The following is a 19069-nucleotide window of genomic DNA, read 5'->3' as shown; positions in this document are numbered from 1 at the left end:
AAGTTGTGTGTCTGTCTCCTACGATTTAGATTCCTAACTACTCCCACATTTTACGGTGCAGTTTAAGCAAAACCGGGTATCTTATAGTCGTGATTCATATCGAGCCCTTCTGGGTATTAGTGCGTGTCTACGATGAGTCTGCGATTTAAAAAAAAAATTTACCATCATTTTTTTCCATTTTAATGCATTTTTTTCGCTATTATATAAGGGAGTAACTCTCTAAAAATGTCTACGATGAGTCAACGATTTAAAAAAAAATTTACCATAATTTTTTTTCCATTTTTAATGCAATTTTTTGCTATTTTTTGGCTATAACTCTCTAAAAATGCTTATATAGTTATTTCCCTTACAAACCCGAGCAACGCCGGGCGATACAGCTAGTTTGACATATTTTGCTTTATGAGTTCAATAATGGCAACAATGTAATGGAAAGTGTGAGGAATATTAATGTAGTGTAAGGAGATTGGACAATAAGCACAAGCCAATGTCAATGGTGGTTCCAGAAATTCCGAGCCAGAAACTACAGACTAGATGAATCTCATCCTTGAAGATCTGTAGTTCTCTATGAGGATGTCCTGCAAACTCTGGTGGAGCAAAATCCCATTGCAACTGTTGAGGAACTAGCAGAGAAAATTGTATTTGGTCATTCAACCATTCATTGGCACCAGCACTAGAAGACATACAACCATCTTTGCTTTCAAGATGAAAGCTGTTCCTCCATCAAGATAATGCTCGGCCACTTTCAGGAGAGGATGACATTCCAAAGGCTGGAGCAGTTTGATTGGGAAACGATACCCCACCCACCATATCTACCAGATATTATCCCATCTAATTATCATTTATTCCGCAGTCTTCAAAATCATTTGGACAGAAAAAAAATATGACCTCTGTAGATGACATCATTAGGAGTATATTACATCAAGGACAAGTGAATTTTGGAAGAGGGGCCTTACAAGTCTACCTCATAGATGGAAGAGCATTGTAGAAAATAAAGGAGAGTATTAATAAATCTCTGAACGAGGTATAAACAGTAGCTGCCCGGCAATGTGAAGTATATTTGCCACTTAAATGTGGCTAACCACTAAGGGTGGATGCTATTGTAGCTTGTAGCCCCAGGAAAACATCTTCTCCAGTTGGCTATTGACACACTTGATAGGGCACAGAAAGTATGTCAATAGCCAGCTGGAGAAGATGTTCTCCTGGGGCTACAAGCTACAGTAACATCCACCCGTAGTGGTTAGCCACATTTAAGTGACAAATATACTTCACAAAGGAGAATATATTTTAGATTAAAAAAGAACTTTGTTTATCTTTATTTTGAAAAATAAAAGAAGCTTAAAAAACCGCATTATTAATGGGATGACCCAATGTGTGTTTGTGTGTGTATGTGTTTGTGTGTGTGTGTTTGTGTGTGTGTGTATGTGTTTGTGTGTGTATGTGTTTGTATGTGTATGTGTTTGTCTGTCTTGACATTACATGATGGTTGTAAATGAGCTTCTTGGCCAATCATGTTTTGTTGTTTGTTTCAAGTCTTTCATGAAAAACATGGGGAAATATTTACCTTGAGTGGAAACAAGCAAGATAATATTTTTCTATGGCAACCAGCAAAAAAAAAAAAAAAAAAATTCTACTTCAACAAATTCCACGTGACATGCAAGCAGGAAAAAGTGGATGTTAGAAGAAGATAAATAATTTTTTCAAATCTTTGTGTTGTGGGTAAATAATTTTTCAGAGAATTTGCATGTAAAAACATGCTGTCTTAAAACAAGTCATTTAATCATATTATAAAAAATAACAAAACAAAACATGATAATTTACTCAGCAATGGCAACCAGCCATAGAAAATCTACTTCAACAGGTTCCATCTGACCCATGTAAGCAAGGAAAAGTGGATGTTAGAAGATAGATAACTTTTTTAAATCTTTGTGTTTTAGGTGCAGGAGTGGCTGTTTGGTAAGTAGCTTGCTAACCAACCACATGGTTCCGGGTTCAGTCCCACTGCGTGGCATCTTGGGCAAGTGTCTTCTGCTATAGCCCCGGGCCGACCAATGCCTTGTGAGTGGATTTGGTAGACGGAAACTGAAAGAAGCCTGTCGTATATATGTATATATATATAAGTGTGTGTGAATATGTTTGTGTGTCTGTGTTTGTTCCCCTAGCATTGCTTGACAACCGATGCTGGTGTGTTTACGTCCCCGTCACTTAGCGGTTCGGCAAAAGAGACTGATAGAATAAGTACTGGGCTTACAAAGAATAAGTCCCGGGGTCGATTTGCTCGACTAAAGGCGGTGCTCCAGCATGGCCACAGTCAAATGACTGAAACAAGTAAAAAGAGTAAAAAAAAGAATAAAAAGAGTGTTGTGGGTAAACAATTTTCATAAAATGTGTATGTTAATATTGTGTCTTATATATATATATTTAACCCTTTCGTTACTGTATTTATTTTGAGATGCTCTGTGTTTCTTTTAATTAATTTAAATATAACAAAGAATTTAGTAAAATAACTTTGTTGTCATTAAGCTAGTGTTAGGAACATAAATTGTGACTAAGGTTTTGGTGGAAGATTTTAATTCAGAACTTATGAAAACAAGACATTTGTACTCAGAGCCAGAGCTGGTTTCAGCCAGGTTGGTATCAAAAGGGTTAATCTCTCTATATATAAACGGCAAAATGTCTGTCTGTGTGTGTGTGTCCTTTATACAAATCCACAATTTTTCAGTTAGAGGGCTCACACTTTCTATGGTCATTCAAAACCGTCCAAGGGTGGTCGTGCACATCTTTACATTTCCCCAGTCACCCCGCAAAGCCATTAAAAAATCAATAGAAGTGACTTTTTTGTGAATTTTCTATCCAAAACCCAATCAAAATGCTCGAAACATGTAGGTGTAGAAAAGGGGACATTGAAATAATAATAATGATTATAAATATGTACCACAACTACCATCATCATCATCATCATCATCATCATTTGATGTCCATTTTCTCTGCTGGCATGGGTTGGATTTACGGTACATTAACAATCTTTAATACTCAACAATCAGCCAAAATGAGAATGCTTTACATTGATCTGTGACAAACATGACCAAAATGTAGTTCTACCTGCGAAAGGGTTAACTCAATGCGGGTGTCTGTGTGTGCGTGTGGGTGTGTGGGTGTGTGTAAAGTGGGGTTGCAGACGGAGTATATTATTCATTTTATATGTCAATTAAAAATAGAATTATAGAATTTATTCACTTCTATTCACAAATGTCCTGATTAGTTTCTGATTTTGTTCCAGATCAACTGTCTCGAGTCTCTTTTAAGGATTCCTGATATTCTTTGGTCTCTACTGAATAATGGAACTCACTCCAGTATTTGTAGTTCTGTATTTTGTTATTCAAGAATTGGCAAATTAATCAAGTTTCTTTGTACTTTATTCAATTGTTGCTTTGTCGAAAGTATTTTTTGTGTTGTCTTTCTAAGTATGCTTTTCTATATGGCTGTGAATTCTGATCTCTGTCTGTCCGCCTGTCTGTCTGTCTATCTGTCTGTCCGTCTGTCTGTCTATCTGTCTATCTGTCCGTCTGTCTGTCTGTTCCCCTCTCTATCTATCTCATTCTTTCTCTTTCCCACTCTGTCTTGTCTCTGTCTATTCCTCCTGTCTGTATGACTGTCTATATGTCCGTCTGTCCGTCTGTCTATCTGTCCGTCTGTCCGTCTGTCTATCTGTCCATCTGTCTGTCTGTCTATCTGTCCGTCTGTCCGTCTGTCTGTTCCCCCTCTCTATCTGTCTCATTCTTTCTCTTTCCCACTCTGTCTTGTCTCTGTCTATTCCTCCTGTCAGTCTGTCACTGTCTCTGTCTCTCTGTCTCTCTCTCTCACTCTCTCTCTCTCTCTCACACCCACTCTTTCCTCATTTATTCATGTCATTCTGTTGCATGTCTTCTTGGATGACATTAACCCATTGATATGATAAACGCTTACAATATTTATTTTGCAATTGTTTAATGCCAAAGAAAAGTCTAGTGCCATTATTTGATTAAATTCCTTGTTGGACCGATCCTCTCACTAAACCACATTTACATAAAACACATTTTTGATGACAAGATTACTCTTTTTTACTCTTTTACTTGTTTCAGTCATTTGACTGCAGCCATGCTGGAGCACCGCCTTAAGTCAAGCAAATCGACCCCAGGACTTATTCTTTGTAAGCCTAGTACTTATTCTATGGGTCTCTTTTGCCGAACTGTTAAGTTTCTCTGGCATGCTTGTTCCCAAACAACACTTATTTTAGTGCTGTTGACACTGTTGGATTGAATGGTACTGCTCAGATGTCGAAACCATAATGATATCTGTGGGGCAGTTGATAGAGGTATGTTGGATTGTTGGTACGGCTGTTTTTGTATCTGTGGAATAGCATTATAACACATCTTTTTGATATATATATATACACATCGGAGTAAACACATAAATGTGAAACAAGATGGAAAAAAAGAGTACTCAAATACCAGGGGTAGAGTAATATGCTTTATTTAAAAGCAGCAGAAATTCAACAAAACCTGTTACTCGGAGTTTCACGTTCCCATTCGTCGGACAGTTTTGTTAAAAGTAACAGGTTTTGTTGAATTTCTGCTGCTTTTAAATAAAGTATATATATATATGTAGATATGGTGTTTACATCCATTATCGAACCCCTGGCAGCATATTTAATATCAGGCATTTTGCTGCAAAAACAAAGGTATTTACCTCTATCATAAGAGACCTTTTGTATGCAGATGCCTGTGATTTAGTAGCGCACAGAGATTGATACATTTTGAATGCATTCTCTGATACTTGCACTGCCTTAGGATTGACAGTCAATCTCAAGAAAACTGTTGTCATGTACCAACCTGCCCCTGGTAAGCAGAATAGTGAACCAAATATCTATGTGTATGGTAAACGACTTGGTGTAGTTGGTCAGTTTGTCTACCTGGGAAGCACTGTTAATAGATATAGCAATTTGGATAATGAAATTTCATACAGAATTAGGAAAGCAAGTGATGCTTTCGGAAGGCTAGAAAGGCACCTCTGGAGTCGGCGAGACATATGCAGAAAGACAAAGATAAAGGTGTACAAGGCATGTGTGCTCCCTTCTCTTCTCTATGTCTGTGAAACATGTGTCACATATCGATACCACCTTAAACAACTGGAACGTTTCCATCAGATGTGTCTCAGACGGATCTATGGTATTAAAAGGGAGGACCGCATCAGTGATCTTGAGATACTGGAAAGCTCTCGGTGTGAAAGTATAGAAGCTCTTGTGTTGAAGCAAAGGCTCAGATGGAGTAGTAATCTGGTCAGGATGAAAGATTCAAGGATGCCAAAAGAACTCTTTTATGAAGAGTTAGCTAAAAGAGAATGACCTCCACATAAACCAAAAAAGAGGTATAAGGACTTGCTGAAAGCTTCCTTGAGAGATGCTTGCATCTCTCCTGACGCATGGGAAGGCATAGCTACTGACCATAGCAGGTGGAGAAGGATTGCGCATGAGGGGACAGCTACTTTTGAGAAATCTCAAGTTGCGCATGAGAAAGTGAGGAGGGATGTCAGGAAGGGCATCGCTATGGCACTTCCAGACGGTAAGGGTCTTCCTATGACGCTGACATGCAGTGTCTCTGCAAGACTCTGCCTCAGTAATGCTGGATTCACGACACTACTTCTGCAGAACTGGGTTGGATGTGAAAACCAACTTTAAAGTATAAATATAGATTTTCTGAATCAGCAATGTTGTGTTCGGTTAAGTCCTATTTGGGGTGAAAAATCAATAAACTGATTCCTTATGGGGTTTTCCATTTATTCAGGATGAAAAATTGATAAACCGATTCCTTATAGGATTTCTCACTAAAATTGGCTACACCCCATTTTCAACCATAACTTTGACCAATTTTGATGTATTTTGTTCAAACTTGATGCCGGTGTTACTTAGGACTCATGGGATCTTTGAATGCTTTAAGTTCTCCAAAAAAAAAAAAAACAATTGATGAGTGGAAAAATCAGTAAACCGATTCCTTATGGGATTTCCCAATCAAATTGTCTGCAACCCATTTTCAGCCAAACGTTTACCAATTTCGACAGATTTCGCTCAAATTTGATGTCGGTGTTACTTAGTTTAGTTTGAAACAAAGCACTTGATTAGCTTAATAATCCCAACTTAATCCCAGGCAATGCCAGGCTATACTGCTAGTATATATATATATATATGTATATGTATTTATATATATATATATATATCACCAAGGCAATGACTAGTGACTGAGACCTTTGGAAATATGTTGTGCGTGAGAAGACCCGGCAAGACAAGTGAGACCATAACCCGTGACCTTTACCAGGGGTGTAGCCAGCCCACTTATGCGTACCTTTCCTTCTTTGGACACAAAACTCTGCTTGTGAAGACCTGTTGAGGCAAGTGAAATCGAAATTGAATTCGAAATTGAACCAAATTCGACAACTGGCACCTATACCAACCTTCCTTCATTGGACACTAAACTCTGCTTGCAAAGACCCGTTGGGGCAAGTGAAATCGAAATTGAACCAAATTCGATGACTAGAACCTGTGCCAGTGGAGCGTTAACAGCTCTATCTGAGCGGGATCATTGCCAGAGCAGCTGTCTGGCTTCCGTACCGGTGGCATGTAAAAAGCACCATTTGAGCGTGATCGTTACCAGCGTCGCCTTACTGGCACTTGTGCCGGTGGCACGTGAATAAAACATTCGAGCGAGGTCATTGTCAGTGCCGCTGGACAGGCTCCTGTGCAGGTGGCACATAAAAAACACCATTTCTAGCGTGGCTGTTGCCAGTACTGCCAGACTGGCCCTTGTGCCAGTAGCACGTAAAAGCACCCACTACACTCTTGGAGTGGTTGGCGTTAGGAAGGGCATACAGCTGTAGAAACATTGCCAGATCTGACTGGCCTGGTGCAGCCTTCGGGCTCCCCAGACCCCAGTTGAATCGTCCAACCCATGCTAGCATGGAAAACGGACGTTAAATGATGATGATGATGATGATATATATATATATGTATCTACACACACACACACACACACACATACATATATATATATATATATATATATATATACGCAATGGGCTGCTTTCACTTTCTGTCTACCAAATCTACTCGCAAAACATTGGTTAGCCCAGCTGTCACAGATCATAGTTGTAAAATCCCACACGATCAAATATGTGACACACACACACACACACACACATACACATGCACACGTACACACACGCATGCACACGTACACACACACACATGCACACCATCAGTTAATACTATCAGACATGCTGTTATTTTCTTATCAGTGTGTGTGTGTGTGTGTACATCTCATTCTTGAAGCTGCTTTCACACTCACAGATACATTTGCTTCACAGCTAACTTCATAACACCGACTTAATCAATTCATGTCAATTATTTCCAAGACAGAACTGGTTGCTGAATAAAAAAAAAAAAACAAAAACAAAAAAAAACAAATAAAACAACACGAAAATAAAAATATAAAAATAATGGAACATAAAATAAAAAAAGTAAATAAAACATAAAGCAGGTAGGCTCCAATGAAATCCATTTTAAAATCCAGTATGTAAGTGGCAGGAACACAACTGGAACAGTCTGTCTTTTTTTGCAGGGGGGTTTCGGTCTGTAGTCAACTCCTCTAAATGGAATCGGTAGATCATTCTCTCAACCCATTATTTAACAGATTTACAGCAGCCTTTATTTCTATAATGAAAGAACACACAAACAACGCTTCCTTTACCGTTTAATTACTTTTCCTATCATGGAGAACAAACAAACACAACAAGAGTTGAAATCCAAAGTCAACTTCCCTGATTCTTCACTCACAGAAATAAACAACTCAACGCTCAATTGTCGGCAGGAGGAATGAAGGATATATATATATATATTTTTTCGCATCTATCTTATTTTATTCCCCCTCCCCCACCACCATTAATCTACTTTCACTTTTGTCATGGCTCTCTGTCATCAATCCAGCTCTGAAGAAGCAATTGATCTCATTGTGGGAGAAAAAAACACTGAGGTAAAGAAACTATGTTGTTTGCACTGTTGTTGTTGTTGTTATTGATGTTGTTGTTGCTGTTGTTGTTTCTGTTAATGATGATGATGATGATGATGATGATACTGTTGAAACCATTTGTTTATTTATTCCAAGTTTTTGCTCTTTTAAATATTATATCTTTTTTGTACATACATACGCATAGACACACACATGTGTGTGCGTGTGTGTGTGTATATATATATATATATATATATAAACCATATATATAAACATATATATATATATATATATATATATATATGTTTGTATATATGCATGTACACACTCATATATGTATATATGTTTATATATATGTACATATATATTTATGTATATATACATATATGTATATATATGTGCATATAGATATGTATATATATGTGTGCGTATGTGTGTGTATAAATATATATATATGTATCATCATCATCATCATCGTCGTTTAACGTCCGTTCTCCATGCTAGCATGGGTTGGACGGTTCGACCGGGGTTCTGGGAAGCCAGAAGGCTGCACCAGGCTCCAGTCTAATTTGGCAATGTTTCTACAGCTGGATGCCCTTCCTAACGCCAACCACTCGTGAGTGTAGTGGGTGCTTTTTACGTGCCACCTGCACAGGTGCCAGGCGGGGCTGGCAACGGCCACGGTCAGATTGGTGTATTTTATGTGCCACCGGCACGGAAGCCAGTCGAGGCGGTGCTGGCATCGGCCACGAGTCGGATAGTGCTTTTTACGTACCACCAGACCAGGGATCCTGGCTGGTTCAATTCGATTTCGATTTCGCTTGCCCAACATGTCTTCACAAACAAAGGGGGTTGGCAAGGGTGCCTGTCGTACGGTCGCATTGGAGTATTTTACGTGCCACGGCCACGAGTCGGATAGTGCTTTTTACGTACCACCAGACCAGGGATCCTGGCTGGTTCAATTCGATTTCGATTTCGCTTGCCCCAACATGTCTGTATATATATATATATATATATGTATATATATATATATATATATGTGTGTGTGTGTGTGTGTGTGTGTAAATATATGCATATATATACATGTTTATATGTATATGTTTATACAGATGCCTATATACGCATATATATAAATATATATATGTATGTGTATATGCATATATGTGTTTATGTATATGTATGTATGTATGTGTGTACGTGTGTATGTATATAATTCTTTCTTTTGGAACAGTGGATCTCAAAGCAGATGACAAATCTATAAACAATAGCATATAAATATTAGGTTAAAATCTTCCTTTGTATGGAAAAAATTCTTTGTTATAAATATTCCAAATCTTGTTTTATATTTTACAAAAATTTTATCCTCTCAAAATATCAATTTGGAATATTTGTATTTGCGAAGAAATTCTTGCTAAGAATATTGACAAATTTCTTCATTTATTTATAGAACTAAGTAATGATTTTTTTTGCCTCCCCCCACTGCACCCCCACCCCCCGTTTTATTTCTTTGATATTTAAAAATGGTAAGCTGCTATATATTTTTTTCCCCTACCAACTGTATTTCACGTTTTAAGATTTTAATTCCTGAATTTTCTCAGCTTATATTAATTCCTTCTTTTAATTTTCAACAATGTTAAATTTTGAAATGGTAAAAATGAAAACCATGTACTTTGTAGCATACTTTAAAAATGAAAATATACCTAAAATCCAACAATTCCAAAAACAACAAGAGAAGGCTGCTATGCAGTTGCTCAACCTTCTAGAAATAACTGCCAAACCTCTCTCAAATTGCACTTTACCATCTCATCTTTACCTTTTTGTTACCAAATCTTTATTGAAAAACACAAACTTATTATTTTTTTCAATTGGTTAAAAAAGTAATCAAGAATTTAGTAAAATGTCTTTGTCATTATGTTGTTGTTGCTGTTGTTGTTGTTGTTATTGTTGTTGTTGTTGTTATTGTTGTTGTTGTTGTTCTTCTTCTTCCTTTTCTTCTTCTTTTTTTTCTTCTTCTTTTTCTTCTTCTTTTTCTTCTTACTTCTTCTTCTTCTTCTTCTTTTCTTGTTCTCTTTTTCTTCTTCTTTTTCTTTCTTTTCTTCTTCTTTTTTTCGTTTTTTTTTTCTTTTTTTTCTTCTTCTTCTTTTTCTTCTTCTCTTCTTCGTCTTCTTCTTCTTCTCTTTCTTCTTCTTCTTCTATTATTATTATTATTATTATTATTATTATTATTATTATTATTATTATTATTATTATTACAATTACTATTATTATTATCATTAAATAATAAGTTTTAATTTTGGTTACTTCAACCTTTTTGCCTGTCCAAAGCATTTTTACAAGTTTGTCCCAAGCGTTGACGTTTGTCTTTATACTTTTAGTTTAACCCTTGTTTCAATGGCCTGAACAACATAACGCTTTCCTTTCATATGTCCCAAGTTATTTTGGTGTTGGCCAAAATAACTGGGGAATGTGTAAAATGTATGATGCATAAACACCAGAGAAATATGTTCTGCTTATAACATTGTGATGCACAGGATTGGCAAAAAATTACCCATTTAGCATTCAGATTTCTTGGTCAAATATATTGCTTATATTATGTATTTGAGCTGGCAGAAACGTTTGCACGCCGGGCGAAATGCTTTGTGGTATTTCGTCTGCCGCTGCGTTCTGAGTTCAAATTCCGCTGAGGATGAAAAGCAAAGGTCGACTTTGCCTTTCATCCTTTCAGGGTCGATAAATTAAGTACCAGTGACACACTGGGGTTGATATAATCGACTTAATACCTATGTCTGTCCTTGTTTGTCCTCTCTGTGTTTAGCCCCTTGTGGGTAGTAAAGAAATATATATTATGTATTCACATTGTTTTGAATTAAGCACACATTATCTTGTGGCTTCAAGATTTCAATATCTTTAGAATAACATTTCATGGTATGTGTGAGAGGTTGGATCTGGTCAGTTTTAACATAAAACAGGTAGAATATTTTGGCTAGATATGGCCAAATTAAACAAAAAAAAAAGGGAGCACTCTGTCGGTTGCGATGACGGGGGTCCCAGCTGATACGATCAACGGAACAGCTTTGCTCGTGAAATAACGTGCAAGTGGCTGAGCACTCCACAAACACGTGTACCCTTAACGTAGTTCTTGTGGAGATTCAGCATGACACAGAGTGTGACAAGGCTGGCCCTTCGAAATACAGGTACTACTCATTTTTGCCAGCTGAGTGCACTGGAGCAACGTGAAATAAAGTGTCTTGCTCAAGGACATAATGCATCGCCGGGAATTGAACTCTCGACCTTACGATCATGAGCTGAATGCCCTAACCACTAAGCCACGTGCCTTCGGATTAAACACTAAAGGGTTAAAACAGGAAGTTTGTGTCACAGGACCAAGGGTAATCTCTAACAGACTGGTATCAAAAGGATTAAAAAATGAAAGGGTACATTGGTTAATGTTGTTCTTTCTGCATTTACTATGCCTGTAATAAAGACTGGATGGTCATAATATACATTTCTTTATTGCCCACAAGGGGCTAAACATAGAGGGGACAAACAAGGACAGACAAACGGATTAAGTCGATCATATCGACCCCAGTGCGAAACTGGTACTTTATTTATCGACCACGAAAGGATGAAAGGCAAAGTTGCCTCGGCGGAATTTGAACTCAGAACATAACGGCAGACGAAATACCGCTAAGCATTTCACCTGGCGTGCTAACAATTCTGCCAGCTCGCCACCGGATGGTCATAATATAATGCAGTTGATTATAAGGCTTGCTCAAGTAGGGCTGACTTAACCCTTTAGTGTTCAGATTATTCTATCAAACGTAATGCTTATTGATTCCCATTGATTTGAATTAATCATGAATTATCTCATATCTTCAAGATCTTGATGGTGTAATTACTTAATGTAGAATAACATTGTAGGGTAGGTGTGAGAGACTGGATCTGGTCAGTTTGAACATAAAACAGATTAACTATTTTGGCCGGATATGGCCGGTTTAAATACTAAAGGGTTAAGAACTAAACTACAACAACAATACCAACAACATCTGAATATTTTATTGAAATAATTTTGTACTTGTGTTATATTTTCAAGAATGATGCCAACAATATCTAAACGTTTCATTGAAAGAATTTTGTATTTCAGTTATATTTTCATATTTTAAGATAGATTTGAAACGGCTTATTTCCTTAGCCTTTATCTTCATCCTTATCTAAATTTATAAAATTTATTTCGTTAAATGAGTTAAATGAGTTAAATGAGTTGTGATATTTCAGTTCTGGGTCCCGTGTATATCCATTTGTGTATCGGGTGACCTGAATATCTCTGCTGTGTTCCTTCTCTACTTTCCATCATTATTAAATTGTTGTTGTTGTTGTTGTTGTTGTGTGTTGTTGTTGTTCTTCTTCTTCCGTTCTTCTCTTTTTCTTCTTCTTCTTCTTTTCTTTTTTTCTTCTTCTTCTTTTTGTCTTCTTCTCTTTCTTCTTCTTCTTCTTCTTCTTTTTCTTCTTTCCTTCTTTTTCTCTTCTTCTTCTTCTTCTTCTCTTTTTCTTCTTCTTCTTTTTCTCTTCTTCTTTTCTTTTTTTTTTTCTTCTTCTTCTTCTTCTTCTTCTTCTTTTTTCTTCTTTTTTTCTTCTTCTTCTTTTTTCTTTTCTTCTCTTTTTCTTCTTTTTCTTGTTTTCTTCTTCTTCTTCTTCTTCTTCTTCTTTTTCTTTTCTTATCTTCTCTATTATTATTATTTTATTATTATTATTATTATTATTATTATCGTCCTCCTCCTCCTCCCCCTTCCACCCCTCCTCCTCCTCCTCCTCAACTACTACTACTACTACTACTACTACTACTACTGTTGTCCTCCTTCTCCTCCGTCTTCTATTATTATTATCATTATTCCTATTTCATATACGCTTAATAGATTAGACTGTTGGAAAAGAAAAATTCCTAACATCAGGCTACAACAAGTTAGCCCTAGATGCCAAGAACCCTCCTAAGTATCCTTAGCAGTATTTCGTCTGCCGCTACATTCTGAGTTGAAATTCCGCTGAAACCGACTTTGCTTTTCATCCTCTCAGGGTCAATTAAATAAGTACCAGTTATGCCCTGGTGTTGATATAATTGATTTAACTCCCTCCTCCAAGCTGCCCTTGTGGCAAAAATTTGAAATCATTATTATTATTATTATTATTATTATTATTATTCAGTAGTTTTATTTTTTTATAGCGTGCTTTCACTTCACTACCGAGCGCAGCTCTGTGTGCCTTGGGTATGTGCTGTGATTTGTTGTGGTGCTCTGATGTTTATTGTATGGAAAGTATTCTGCATAGGATGTGTGCAGTGCCTAGTAGTGCAATTTTCTGTATGTTATATGTGTTTGTAAGACCTGGTGTTTTTGTTATGTATTTGTCTGAATATTTTTTTTATTATTTAAAAAAAAAATTTTTTTTTTTTATTATTATTTCCAAGTATCATTAGAGCATCAGAAAAAGGTGTTTGTCCTTTCTCCCAGGTCTTTGCATTCTGTATTATTATTATTATTATATTATTATTATTATTATTATTATTATCATTATTATTATTATTGTTATTATATAGAAATTTATAGTGGTTTAGTGGCAGGGAAGTGTGATGATATTCTCGTGAAGACTCTGGACATCAACAAAATCAAACTGCCTTGTCTGTTCCAGAGGATTTTCCGGTTAGGAACTATAATGGATAATTTCCAGATGACCTTGGCCTGGCAGTGCTACTGGATGATGCTACTGGTTTGAGACGAACTCTATAGGCATGGATGTGCTGTCAGATGGGCTTGTCTGGGTTGCATACAGAGTGATGAAACCGTTCTGTATTCACTCATTCAGTGTACAGGCATTGCTGACTTGTGGAGTTGAGTCAAACAACTGCTGTCACATGTGGAACAGATCTCTCTATTAGCTGAGTCTGTAGTGATGATTGCCCCACTGTCCTCCTTTAGCTGGACAGGCAAGGCAGTTTTCCTTTACCTGGTGGCTGTGGTGAAACAGGTTGTTTAGTGGACAAGGCTGAAAGGTATGAGGACAGAAACATTCCTCTTTGGTAGAGCTCTCATTGACTTCTTCAAATTTCACTTGAAAAGGAAATTGAGAGTAGAAAAGGAAGTTCTGTCCTCGAGTGAGTTTATTGAAAGTTGGGTGAAAGTTGCAAAAACAGCAAGAGTGGATGGTACCGCTCTCAGGGTAGACCTGTAAGTCGGAAAGAAGGAATTGGAGAGGGCACTTGTTCTTGGTGTTCAGGGAAATCTCGGACAGTGGGGTTCCTCGATTATCCCAAGGTCCTCCTGTATCAGGAGGGATACATCCCTATCATTCCCCCACCCTTTTTTAAAGCCCTTTGTATACTATGTATATGTCCCTTCCTTTTCATTATAGACTGTGTATACTTACAATTTTTGTTTTTTTAAAAATTATTTTGTCATTTCATTATATGTAAACCCCAACATTTTATGTCAGTCTTTGTATTGTCCCCCTCATCCTTTGCCCTGGTGGCAAATAAATGAAATCATCCTCATTATTATTATTGTTATTATCATTATCATTATTAAGGTGGCAAGCTGGCAGAATCGTTAGCATGTCGGATGAAAGGCTAAACAGCATTTCGTCCGTCTTTATGTTCTGAGTTCAAACTCCACTGAGATTGACTTTGCCTTTCATCCTTTTGATGAAATAAATACCAGCCATGCACTGGGGTTGATGTAATTGACTAGTCCTCTCCCCCAAAGTTTCAGGCCTTGTGTCTATAGTAGAAAGTATTATTATTATATTTTATTATTACTCAGTAGTCTTATTTTTATCACGTGCTTTCACTGCACTACCAAGTGCAGCTCTGTGTGCCTTAGGTATGTGCTGTGGTTTGATGTGATGCTCTTATTTTTATGGTATTGAAAGAGTTTTCTATGTGGGATGTGTGCAGTGCCCAGTAGTGCTATTTTTTGTATGTTGTATATACTTGTTAGTCCTGGTGTTTTTGTTATGTATTTGTCTGAATATTTTTTTATTATACCTAATGTGCCTACTATTTATAGAAATTGTTTCTGTTTTAGACTTATTTGGTTTGATTATGCTCTATCATGCCTGTTGAAATATTCTGTAGGTGCAAGAAGACTGCACATGAAGACAACAGGATCAATGGTTTCATTTTGTTTGTTTACATACATGATGTGTTGAGCTACTGTTGTTCTTTAATATGTTGGCCTGGTAGCTCCTTGTAGGTAGGCATTGATCTTGAGCTGCTATGATAAATTCTTCTGCTTTGATTTTAAGCCAAAAGACACTATATTTGATGGGTAAAGGCTTTGTCAACATAGACATTATTAGCTCTCTTTGGTTATTTGTCATTTAGAGGATTTTCTTGCCATTTATCAGTAAGAATATCTAAGGCAGCAGTTTTAGCTTGGGTTTTCATACACACTTAGCTTTTCTGTGCTTCTTTCCAGTACATCTAATTCTGGGATTTGTTGTATTTGGAATTCACTTAGATATTCCTTTGCCTGTTTTATTACTGAGTATGATGTTTTCTTATTTTCTTGCTTTAAGACAAGTTTTAACATCCACTCATTAGAGTTTTCCAGGTAGGTGTTTAGGCCAATTGTGGCAATCTTCATTGTTAATTCCAGTGGTAAAATTCCGCGTTCACCCTCTTTTCTTGACAGGTAAAGTCATTCTATATCTGCCTTAGGGTGGTGCATTCTATGCAATGTTAATGGTCTTTGTATTTTCCTGGTCAAGATTAGGTATTTCAGTAATTGACTAGTTAATTATGTTGAAACTGTAAGTCATGACCAGTATGGCTAAAGTAAAATTTAGATAAGGATGAAGATAAAGGCTAAGGAAATAAGCCGTTTCAAATCTATTTTAAAATATGAAAATATAACTGAAATGCAAAATTCTTTCAATGAAATGTTTAGATGTTGTTGGCATCGTTCTTGAAAAATATAACTGAAGTACAAAAGTATTTCAATAAAATATTCATATGTTGTTGGTATTGTTGTTGTAGTTTAGTTCTTAAGTCAGCCCTACTGGAGCAAGCCTTATAATCAACTGCATTATATTATGTTAGTTAGTTAGTTAGTTAGTTAGTTAATTTGGCTCAAAAGCAAATAGCAAGGCCATGTAGGGGGACATGGAGTTAAGTACAGGGTGGTGTTCATGTAAAGAGTTCAGGCCACTTGAGGTCCAGGGAGGCTTTGAACAAAGTGGTCGTCGGCATCTTTACCATCTCATCTGGCAGCTTGTTCCACGGATCCGCAAACCCGGGACGAGAAAGCTCCTCTCCTTCGATTGAGATGAAATCGTCGCAGGTAGAGCTTTTCGGAATGACCCCGCAGCCGACGCTCTGGAGCAGGAGTGAAGAACAGCTCTTTCGAGAGGTTACACTTTCTGCTTATGATGTTGTGGGCGAGAATGAGATCACCACGGCGGTGGCGTTTTTCAAGAGAATAAGATCGAGCGTCCTCAGCCTTTCTTCGTAGGACAAATTTTGAGACCATGAACCATGCGGGTAGCCAGCTTCTGGACTCTTTCGAGATGCTGTATGTCTTTGAGGAGATAAGGAGAAGAGGCTTGAATCCCATACTCCAATATGGGTCTCACCAGTGTGACATAGAGTGGTAGGAATATGGCTGCTGTGAGCATTCCGAATGACCGTCGAATCAAGAACAGAATTCCGCGTGCTTTGTTGGCAGCATGGACGCACTGGGCCGAAGGCAAAAAGGAGGAATCCACCAAGATACCCAGGTCCTTTACCTGATCGGTCCTCTCCAGCAGCAGACGACCCGGCTCGAAATCAAGTTGAGTTGCAGGAGTAGAGCCGACAGGCAGATGACAGCACTTTGACACGTTCAGACACAGGTCCCAATCGTTAGACCACTTCCAAATTTGGTGGAGGCATTGACGAAGATCCTCTATATTACCGCGAGGAGCGACCAGTTTAATATCGTCGGCAAATAGAAGGGTGTGTTGCGTGAGGTCGTCGGGCAAGTCATTTATGAAGACTAAGAACAACAAGGGCCAAGCACTGAACCTTGAGGCACGCCACTGCTCGCACTGGAGAGACGTCGGAACCGCGAACCATTAACTTGGACTGGAAGGAGCGATCTGAGAGGAAGGCACCAACCATCATATAATATCCGGATGGAAACTATATGCTTGAAGCTTGACAAGTAATAGGCGGTGGTTTACCGAGTCAAAAGCTTTGGCAAAGTCCAATAAAACGATGTCAACAGCATCACTATCATCGAGGATGCGCGTCACCAATTCTTCCATTACTAGTAAGTTGGTCAAGCATGATCGCTTCGGCACGAAGCCGTGTTGGGAATCAGAGATAGAGGCTGTGTTTAGGAGGTGGAGCATTATGACTATCCGGTGGCGAGCTGGCAGAATTGTTAGCACGCTGGGCGAAATGCTTAGTAGTATTTCGTCTGTTGTTATGTTCTGAGTTCAAATTCCACCAAGGTCGACTTTGCCTTTCATCCTTTCGTGGTCGATAAATAAAGTACCAGTTTCGCACTGGGGTCGATATGATCGACTTAATCCCTTTGTCTGTCCTTGTTTGTCCCCTCTATGTTTAGTCCCTTGTGAGCAATAAAGAAATATATATTATGACCATCCAGTCTTTATTACAGACATAGTAAATGCAGAAAGAACAACTTTATACTATGTACCCTCTCATTTTTTAATCCTTTTGATACCAACCTGTTAGAGATTACCCTTGGTCCTGTGACACAAACTTCCTGTTTTAACCCTTTAGTGTTTAATTCGAAGGCGTGTGGCTTAGTGGTTAGGGCATTCGGCTCATGATCGTAAGGTCAAGAGTTCAATTCCCAGCGACGCATTGTGTCCTTGAGCAAGATACTTTATTTCACATTGCTCCAGTCCACTCAGCTGGCGAAAATGAATAGTACCTGTATTTCAAAGGGCCAGCCTTGTTACACTCCATGCCATGCTGAATCTCCCTGAGAACTATGTTAAGGGTGCTCATTCCTGTGGAGTGCTCAGCCACTTGCACGTTAATTTCACGAGCAAGCTGTTCTGTTGATCGGATCAACTGGAACCCTTTTCTTCACAACCGATGGAGTGCTCCTTTTATTTATTTTTTTTGTTTAATTTGGCCATATCTAGCCAAAATATTCTACCTGTTTTATGTTAAAACTGACCAGATCCAACCTCTCACACATACCATGAAATGTTATTCTAAAGATATTGAAATCTTGAAGCCACAAGATAATGTGTGCTTAATTCAAAACAACGTGAATACATGATATATATTTCTTTACTATCCACAAGGGGCTAAACACAGAGAGGACAAATAAGGACAGACAAACGGATTAAGTTGATTATTTCGACCCCAGTGCATCACTGGTACTTAATTTATCGACCCTGAAAGGATGAAATGCAAAGTCGACCTTTGCTTTTCATCCTCAGCGGAATTTGAACTCAGAACGCAGCGGCAGATGAAATACCACAAAGCATTTCACCCGGCGTGCTAACGTTTCTGCCAGCTTGAATCTCTTATTATAAAAGGCAGATTTTATCTGCCTCCCTTTGTCTCTTATAGAAATCTACAATATAGGATTTCTTCAATTACAATTTACCTAGCATTTTTAAGAGTAGAATGCATTGGGTTGTGCCAGGTCCAGTTTTTAAAATTTCAACCCCAATTAAGCAAAATTTAGAGAAAACTCACATTGTGGTGTATAAGTCAAATGCTTTTCTTAGTGTGGGCTACAGCACACGCACACACACAGTGTGCAACGATTAAAGTGAAAGTAATTCACTTTTTGTAGTGAGTGACTCTTTCACTCTGCATTCCCACTTCCTCTTTACACACATAGACACGCAAATATATAAATAAAATTGTAAGCTAACGTGTGTGTGTGTGTGTGTGCGTGTGTGTGTGTGTGCGTGAGTGTGTGTGTGAGGGTGCGTGTGTGTGTGTGTGTGCGTGAGTGTGTGACAGGAAAGTTTTTTAGGACGAATATAAGACCTAAAGTATATCCAAGTAGCAG

General features: G+C 37.8%; 1 long non-coding RNA gene across 1 annotated transcript in view; it reads left to right on the top strand.

The window, feature by feature from the left end:
* The first annotated feature begins 7287 nt into the window (after positions 1–7287).
* Positions 7288–19069, top strand: part of LOC118765028 — a 34559-nt gene continuing 22777 nt past the window's right edge. The window contains exon 1 of the long non-coding RNA XR_005000873.1: positions 7288–8057. This is a non-coding gene — a long non-coding RNA (uncharacterized LOC118765028). The remainder of the gene's footprint in view (positions 8058–19069) is intronic.

Source organism: Octopus sinensis, linkage group LG10, assembly GCF_006345805.1.
Source record: "Octopus sinensis linkage group LG10, ASM634580v1, whole genome shotgun sequence".
NCBI classification, from domain to species: domain Eukaryota; kingdom Metazoa; phylum Mollusca; class Cephalopoda; order Octopoda; family Octopodidae; genus Octopus; species Octopus sinensis.
The sequence above is the reverse complement of the archived record's forward strand: the minus strand, read 5'-3'. Positions and strand labels throughout refer to the sequence as shown.